General features: G+C 39.4%; 1 pseudogene; it reads right to left on the bottom strand.

Annotated features, from left to right (window-relative positions):
• Nucleotides 1–5,692: 5,692 nt before the first annotated feature.
• Nucleotides 5,693–5,846, bottom strand: LOC147528153 (U1 spliceosomal RNA; annotated as a pseudogene).
• Between the last annotated feature and the right edge of the window lie 3,734 nt (nt 5,847–9,580).

Here is a 9,580-nt window from a genome sequence, read left to right as displayed (position 1 = left end):
CAATACATTCGCATATTAAATTTCCTTGAAATATATAATCTATCATTAAAATTTTGAGAAAGTTCAAAACGTTTACCTGAGTTACCAACATTTTCTTATGCTAAGATTACTTTTAGTAAAATTTAAAGACTGTATTAAAAGAGTATGTGGGTTTATGTACCTACACTATATAAACGGTGTTGTAAAAGCTAATTGTAAGGGAGCAAAAAGTGAATGTTGAGCAGAAAACTCACTCTGTGGGATGAAATGCATACACTAAAAGTGGAATTAATATTTCAAAACTAACACTGACAGTACTGAAAAACAGGTAAGATCAGAGGTCAGGTAAAATGAGTTGTTTATTCCACAGTCATTCTAAAAGATCTTGAAGAAGCTCAAGGAAATATCTGATAGACATCTTTTTCTCCTGCTACCTTAGAGGTTAGCAGCAATGCTTTACTGAATGCTTTAACAGCAGTCTGCTCATCTGAACCAAAATTTCTTTCTGTTACGATTACTCAGGTGACTTGTCAACCCAGTATTTCGAATAAATGCTTATTACAGGTGCCTTTTGTTCATGAGACAGTTGCAGTCACTGCAGTGCAAAGGCGTAGGCTGACAGGCATGACCTCTTGCAAAAGGAAATAAAGAAACACCAGCCCTAGGGCACAGTTGGACCTTTTGACTTTGTGTAGCACAAACAAAATTAAGTAAGGAAAATGGAGTCCAGATCCAAATTTCCAGGCACATATTGAAAGAATGGTAAATGAAAAGAAACCAGAGGAGATGAAGAGGAAGAAAAAATGGCAGAATTTCAAACTAGTAACGAGTGGCGTAATCCAGTGCTATTTTCTCAGTCTTATTACCATATTTTATGATGAAAAGGAATTAATTTGCAGTTCATTTTATCTTTTAAAAATTGTCATTAAAAATGTATGGGAATATTAATAGTCATCATATTGTATAAATAGCTGACATCATCTACCTTGGTGACTTTTCCAGCGTTCTTCATTTCTGCTGGTTAACCATGCAATGTGTCTACTAATTATAACATTACTAAACCATGAAAAAGGGGAAGAAATGATTCTTCTGGAATTTTAAAGTGTCAGAAGACTGTGGAAGCTGAAAAGGAAGCCCTCTGTTTAGCTTTAATCTAAATTTGTCGTAGAAACAGCTTTTGATGATTAGTCTTGTCCTCTGCTTTATTTCAGTAAACCATATACAGCATCATTCAATAAATATAATTTTTTTCACTGTTGAATTTAACTTTATATATTCTCTATTAACAAGTTAGGGTTAGGGCTGGGGCTAAGCCTTATGTCATGGCCCTAAGCACCATATCTACATGCCTTTTAAATACCTCTGGGAATGGTGACTCAAACACTGCCCTGGGCAGCCTGTTCCAATGCTTGACAATCTTTTGGTGAAGAAATTTTGCCTAATATCCAATCTAAACCTCCCCTGGCACAACCTGAGGCCATTTCCTCTCATCTGTCACTGGTTATTTGGGAGAAGAGACCAACACCCACCTTGCTGCAACCACATTTCAGATAATTATAGAGAGCTGTGAGGTCTTCCCTCAGCCTTCGTTTCTCCAGACTAAACAACCCCAGTTCCCTCAGCCTCTCCTCAGAAGACTTGTGCTCCAGACCCTTCACCAGCTTAGCTGCTCTTCTTCAGATGTGAACCAGCACCTCTTTCTTGCAGTCTTTCTTGTAGTGAAGGGCCCAAAGCTGAACATGGTATTCGAGGTGTGGCCTCACCAGTGCTGAGTGACACTATTCTCCTGACAGAGGGACAATCACTGCCCTAGTCCTGCTGGCCACACTATTTCAGATAGAAGCCAGGAGGCTATTGGCCTTCTTGGCTACCTGGGCACACTGCTGACTCATACTCTGCCAGCTGTTGACCAAAACCTCCAGGTCCTTTGCTGGGGCAGTTTTCCAGCCACTCTTCCCCAAGCCTGTATCATTGCATGGGGTTGTTGTGACTCAGGTGCAGGATGTGACACTGAGCCTTGTTGAACCTCATACAATTGGCCTTGGCCCATTGATCAAACTTGTCCAGATTCCTCTGCAGAGCCTTCCTACCCTCCAGCAGATCAATGCTCCTGTACGTAAATTAGCCACATTTTCACAACCGTTACCCAGAAACATAATTTTCAGCTCTGCTTTACTATAAGTCAGTTTTGTTTTCTTAACAATGACCTGACTGGTGGTGGTATGAATGTATAGGTTTCACAGAGATTCAGTTTTTTTTAAAACCATAATCAAATGGAGTGAAGACTGGATTAGGAATCAGGTGTTCCTGTGCGCTGTATTGTGGCCTGCTGATGATCCATGAAGGGGTACGAATGGGCTGAGAGAAGGTTGTTGAGATGAACTGTGTATAACTCTCAAGACAGAGATAGTTATTTCGTCCTTAGCATGTAAATAGAATTAAACTGTAATACTCAGAGTCAGTCCATCTTCTGTTGTAGCTGAATTCAGTTACAGATTTTATTATGCTGTAGTATGTCAGAGAGAGATGAGATAAAATAGCTACATGCTCCAAGCTCTTTTTGTTTAACAATGGGTCTCACTTGAAAAAAAGATATCAATATTGCATTATCTTCTCCAGTCCCACAATTCATTTCTTTTACCGAACTCATCCTTATTGGCTTCGTCCTATTTGTCCTATTATTTCTATTGCCTCCTCATTCTCTTACTGCTTTGGTGATGCCCTTACTTCCTAGTCACCCCAGAAAGCTCCCTTTCAGCATGCATACTGCCCCAGTGGATCTAGTACAGGTTAAGTCAAAGAGGCACAGGGGTGCTGTGGTTAGCCTGGCTGGCAACTAAACTCCACACAGCTGCTCGCTCACCCTCCTCCCTCCCAGGGCACAGGCAGAGAATCAAGGACGAAAAAAAGGGAAAGAGACTCATGGGTTCAGATAAGAACAATTTAATAATAATAATAGTAATAATTGAATATATATAGTGTATAATTATAATATATACAAGCAAGTGATGCAGAATTTAATTGCTCACCACCCGTGACCGACGCCTGTCTCATCCCAGTAAACAGTTCCAAAACAGGTAAGTCTTGACATCGCAGTCCTGGACCAGTGAGAGGATCAAAAATATATAGAGAGAGCACTCTGAGAGCCCCAGAGTGAGAGCTCCTGGAAGAGCAAAGACCCTTCTTTCTGGTCAACCCTCATCTATATACTGGGCATGACGTTGCATGATATGATATGTTCCATTGGCCAATTTAGCCCTTAATTATAAGTCAATCATAAGGGGAGTTGTGGACCCTTTGTCCCAGCCATGCTCCCCCCACGCCTGCCCTGCACCTGCACACTGACAAAATATGAGAAGCTGAAAAGTCCTTGAGGTCTCAGTGCCACCTATAAACATCAGTGTGTTATCAACGTTCTTCTTATAGTGAATTCCAGACTAAAACCACAGAGCTCTTCTAGCTGCTAAAAAGAACTAACTCTGTCCTAGCTGAAACCAGGACAAGCTTATTAAAAGGCCTGCTCAATTTTGGAAAGTTTCTGAAACAGAAGTCTGGCTGGCTTTTGTCTGCATGTTTTCTTTCCACATTTTCCATTAAATTAATAGATTTATTTTCATGATTAGTGAGGCATTAATTTCCAAGTCTGATTAGTGAGAAGTCTTTTTCAGCATTAACCACTTTTATTCCTGAGACAGCATATTCATTTGCTGAAGGTTTTTAGAATCATAGAATCATAGAATGGTTAGGGCTGGAAGGGACCTTCAAGGTCATCTAGTCCAACCCCCCTGCAAGGAACAGGGATATCTCCTACTAGATCAGGTTGCTCAGGGCCTTGTCCAACCTGGCCTTGAACGTCTCCAGGGATGGAGCATCCACCACCTCTCTGGGCAACCTGTTCCAGTGTTCTACCACTCTCATAGTAAAAAATTTTTCCTAATATCCAACCTGAACCTACCTCCCTCTATTTTAAAACCATTACCCCTTGTCCTATCATAACTGGCCCTCCTGAACAGCCTCTCCCCATCTTTCCTGTAGGCCCCTTGAGGTACTGGAAGACCGCTATAAGGTCACCCGGAGCCTCCTCTTCTCCAGGCTGAACAGCCCCAACTCTTTCAGCCTGTCCTCATAGGAAAGGTTCCAGCCTCTTATCATCTTCGTGGCCCTCCTCTGGACCTCTCCAACTGGTCCATGTCCTTCTTATGTTGGGGGCTCCAGAACTGGACGCAGTACTCCAAGTGAGGTCTCACGAGGGCAGAGTAGAGGGGGAGAATCACCTCCCTCGACCTGCTGGCCACGCTCCTCTTGATGCAGCCCAGGACGCGGTTGGCCTTCTGGGCCGCAAGAGCACATTGCCGGCTCATATTGAGCTTCTCGTCCACCAGTACTCCCAAGTCCTTCTCCTCAGGGCTGCTCTCGATCCAATCAATTTTTCTTCTTTGGAGAAATAATAATAATAATAATAATAATAAAAGTATGCAGGACAGGAAATTTCAGATTGCCTTGAATGACATTTTAATGTAATAAATTCTTGTTATTCCACCTGTTGTTCTTCCTTCCAAAAAGAAAAAAATCAGGTTTGATGTAATTGGAGAAGCAATCCGTGTCAAAGATAAGGTTTTGTAATGAAGCAATATGGAGAACTGCAGGTGGATTTGTCACACATTAAATAGCCATGGAAAATGTCATATAGAATCATAAAATTGTTTAGGTTGGAAAGACCTTTAAGATCATCGAGTCCAACTGTTAACCTAGCACTGCCAAGTACTAAACTGTGGCCCTAAGCACCACATCTATATGTCTCTTAGATACCTCCAGGGATGGTGACTCAAACAATTTTCCAGGCAGCCTGTTCTGAGGAGTCACCAGTGTTTATGTCTGTGCAAGAGAGGGAAGAGCAAAATCACAAATTTGTTTCCCAAACCATTAAAATCGTTCTCCTTGCTTTGGCAATGATTCTTAAGCCAGGGCATATGTTTCTCTGTTTCAACAGACTTTAGTGTATGTTTAAAGTTAAGCACATGATTAAGTCCTTTCCTGGGTTAGGAACCATTGAAAACAGATAAAATGTCTTGTACAAGAGTGAGCAAGCCCAAAGAATGGTTGGCATAGCAACAGCTGAAAAATTCCCCCAGTGCAAAAAGATAGAGTGCGAGGAGAGGAATGCTTCCTTCCACCTTACTTGTCTAGCTGATAGCTTCAGGCATGATCAGCCAGCCTCTAGGTCCTCCTCACCACTTCAGTGTGGTCAGCTTTCACACCTTGCTCAGTGCTGGATGAATGGTTAGAGACATCAGAGTGTGTCCTTTTTCTTTTTTTTTTGTCAATTTTGCTCATCACTATAGTATATTTATGCAATCTCCCTGTCGACTCAATTTAGCCTTCACTTAGGAATTTTTGTGTGATTTTTCCTCCCTATTAAGTTAATCGTATGCATTTGATCGTGGCTTGTCTCTAGCCAAACATCCAGTGCAGCTCCAACAGGTTTCAAGAAGACCACTATACGTCCTTCTAAACTGAGTGCTTTTATCTTTGCCCAACAATGTCCATAGAATCATAGAATATCCTGAGCTGGAAGGGACCCATGAGGACCATCAAGTCCAACTCCCGACTCCACACAGGGCAACCTAAAAGTTAAACCACATATCTTAGAGAGTTGTCCAAAGACTTCTTAAACACGGACAGGCTTGGGACCTGACCACTTCCCTGGAATTCTCAGGGAACGCAGTCCCCACTACCACAGATTATGCAGTCGAGTTTCCTGCATTTGGGGAAATTGTAGAGGTCGGCACACCCGGGGTGCAGGGAATGAGCCTCTCCCTGGGAAGACCACCTGCCTGATCGTGGTGTCTCCCCCACCAGGTAAGTAAAACTTGCTAGTGCTAATTCAGGATTTGAGCATGAACTCCTGAGTAAGCTCCTGAGTTGAAAGAAAGAAGTAGGAGAACACTTGCCAATTTCAGAAAAATATTTTGAGAAGTATTAAAACTTTCTGTCTTTAAATATGCACCTCAAATACGAATACGTTCCAATTAAAGTCATAAGATTTCCTTTCATCATGATTTCTTTTCAAGTCCAAAGCAGAAAGCTAACAGGAACATTTCTTCTAGTGGTTCTTTACATAAGAAATTCCTAAAATGCTCTGAGAAAAGTACATTAATTTCAAGCAGGCTCTCAAACTTGAAATATATGAGTAATTTAAAATGAACTCATAATTAGGGTCCCAGTTGTACATGTACTTTGACCTGCATATGTGGAATTCTGCCGTTTGCCCATCAATAATATCTGGCAAAAATACCATTATTACCTGTGGGCAAGTCTTTTCTACGCTTTCTCTGACACAAAATCAATAGACAGAATAAAACCAACATAAATAAAATGTAGAGATTGTTCATTCGTTAACAGTTCTCAAAACAACTTCAGGAATCAGACTGATTGACAGTAGTTCCTCTGAATCAGATCTTAAAATTGTCTTCTCACTTCTTCATTGATTTGTGTCACTGAGCTGCATTAAGCAGATAAAACTTTCATGAGATCAGACAAAACGTCTACTAAAGACATTAATACATTTCTGGGAATGAATAGTCACACGTATTTATTGGTATAATAATATACTATGACATTTCTTTTGTAATAAAATTGTTTTTGAAAGCTGCAGGTATATTTGAAGCAAAAAAATGTCAAGAAAACTTAGACTTCTTCTAAGTCCTGGTAATATTATTCATTACTTTAATTTTTAACACGTTAAAACTCTGACCTCAGGAAAATGCATGTGCATATAAAGTTATCCATTTGCTTAAATATGGTTATATTAAACATTAAACATATTTCCCTGTGCAATGGGCATTCCTAAAGTCACATACTTAATGTACATAATGTTTAGCCATATAGTACATAATGTGATCCGCCTCCTCTGGGTGTTCCACCAGTTAAGACTAACTTAGGGTGGTCTTGATGGTTTCTAAGCAGATCCTTGGTGACGTTTCTTCAGTTTCATCTAAGCAATCAGACTGCTTTACAACATTCAATCATGTTGCTCTGCCAGAGGTGTGCAAATCTCTTCCCAGAAATGTAGCCTTTGGATGTTTGATTTTTCACAAAGAATAGGAATCTATATTTGTTCAGCTTTAATTCACTAGTGATCAGTGTGTTTTGGGAGGATTTATGATTTTTATTCTCTTATATAATATAACAAGTGTTCACCGAGAGGACATTCATTGTTTTTCACCCATCAGACTCAGGACCTTCATCTGTGCAGCTGGAACTATTTATCTCATGTTCTCTTCGCTATTTTTGCCCATAGGAGTGAATCATACATAACAGTTTTCTTCTTCGTAATTGGGATAATCCTGAAAATGCAACCTGAAGATTTTGGTATTTAATTTCTACTTTTGTTTTCCTGTCAGATATAGCATTTTTTCAAAACTTTCTTTGCAGTGTTCTTTATTTCCCTGATACGTATATATACATTTATTCAGCTGAAACACGAAGTAGTCACATTTTATGGTCCCAAGATAAGAGGGACTCGTACACAGTGAAGCACAAATGCTATATATTAATGTCAGATTTCTAGGTTTTTCTTCATTCTCTCTGTTCTTGTTAACAGGCTTTGTCAGAGCCTTGTAGGAAAACAGAAACCTGAAATCTGTTATCATGTCCAGACTTGGAACGCTTGAAGACTTCTGACATACTGTATATCAAAATTTTTTGAAGCATTCCCAGTGTGAGTGATTTTCATCAGCCTAAAAGGTGTGGAACAAACAACAAGGAATTTCGATAAGACGTGCACAAAAATCTTAGCCCATTCGTTTAAATGCATGTATTTTAACTAAATCATTTAGGACTTCAGTTTATATATGCTAGAAACATGGGAAAACAGAAGATTATGTATGAGAACCTTTAAAAAGTAATTATCTGTATCCAATACAAATTCACAGTGTTAGGTTCAGTGGAAAATCACATAATCTCATGATTACAGAGAAAGGAAAAATCAAAGGAACATCCTTAGTTCCTTGGCCCTGTAGGTGCTTGTTTTCTAAGTATTGCACATCTGTCTAGTACGTAAACAAGTCTGAAGAAGTAATTTGAGCTTTGTCTTCTGCTGCATTTGGTGTATAGATCCCCTTAGGTTTTAAACTGTAGTCTGACATTTATTTTATTTTATTTTATTTTATTTTATTTTATTTTATTTATTTTATTTTATTTTTTATTTTATTTTATTTTATTTATTTTATTTTATTTTATTTATTTTATTTATTTTATTTTATTTATTTTTTTTATTTTATTTTATTTTTTTTTTATTTTTTTATTTTTATTTATTTTATTTTTTATTTTTATTTGTTTTATTGTATATGTATTGTATTGTATTTTTGCTTTCTTTGGAATATCCTGAGCAAGCACCTTTACTCCTGGTTGATGTATATGTCATGGCATTGTGACAGACTGTTCCACACTTCTCTTGTTATCTTTCCCCTCCCTTTGAGAATGACTACTTAAACTGCTATACATGACTAAATATTTTCCTGCTGTTCTTAAGCTTGTTGCAAAGGGGAAAATATATTTAATAATTCGATTTGCACTATATTGGAAAGAGAGCACAGTTTTGGAAGCTCATCTTAAGACAGGCTTGAGTTTTCATAAGTGCTGTAAATTCCTGTCTTCTATCACGTGTGATGTTTGCACTGAAGACATGCTGTGTCCTAAGAATCTGCCCTTTAAAAGGTCTCTCCATATCAGTTCCTCCATATTTTAAAGGATTTGCATTTCACCCCCTGCTTGCTAGGGAAATTTTCTCTCTCCAGGGGAAGAAGCTCTAACTAACATCTAGAAATAGAATCATAGAATCATAGAATGGTTAGGGCTGGAAGGGACCTTCAAAGGTCATCTAGTCCAACCCCCCTGCAAGGAACAGGGATATCTCCAACTAGATCAGGTTGCTCAGGGCCTCGTCCAACCTGGCCTTGAACGTCCCCAGGGATGGAGCATCCACCACCTCTCTGGGCAACCTGTTCCAGTGTTCTACAACTCTCATGGCAAAAAATTTTTTCCTAATATCCAACCTGAATCTACCTCCCTCTATTTTAAAACCATTACCCCTTGTCCTATCACAACAGGCCCTCCTGAACAGCCTCTCCCCATCTTTCTTGTAGGCCCCCTTGAGGTACTGGAAGACCGCTGTGAAAGGGTCTCTTAAACTCATAGTGTGAGGAACAGGCTTTGCTTGCAGCTTCTGTCCATCCCCACTTGCTTTCCTGTGGTTGTCCTGGTTATTTCGAGTTTCTAACCATAGTGGGAAGAATTTGGATTTTTCTGAGTCTTTCAGGGTGTCCTTCAGTGTCATGTCTAACAATCATGAGCTGACAACCAGTCTTTTACAAGGCTACTCAAAGCATATAATCCTGTCAGCATTTCTCGAGGCTTTGTGACTCTCTTGCTGTTGGTTTTCATGAGTTGGTTGCCTAAACATCTGGGCTCTTAGTAGCTCCTGTTTCACTCATAGAGGCACGTTTTCATGCTCCTGTTTCCATTCATTTCAGTCCTGTGTGGTTAATGTACCTCGTTTTTTCTTTCTATATTTATAAAAGTGTGTATTTGACCCTGCTCC

This window comes from Tauraco erythrolophus, chromosome 10 (genome assembly GCF_009769465.1).
Source record: "Tauraco erythrolophus isolate bTauEry1 chromosome 10, bTauEry1.pri, whole genome shotgun sequence".
In the NCBI taxonomy this organism is placed as follows: Eukaryota; Metazoa; Chordata; class Aves; order Musophagiformes; family Musophagidae; genus Tauraco; species Tauraco erythrolophus.
This window is presented reverse-complemented; position numbering and strand designations above follow the sequence as displayed.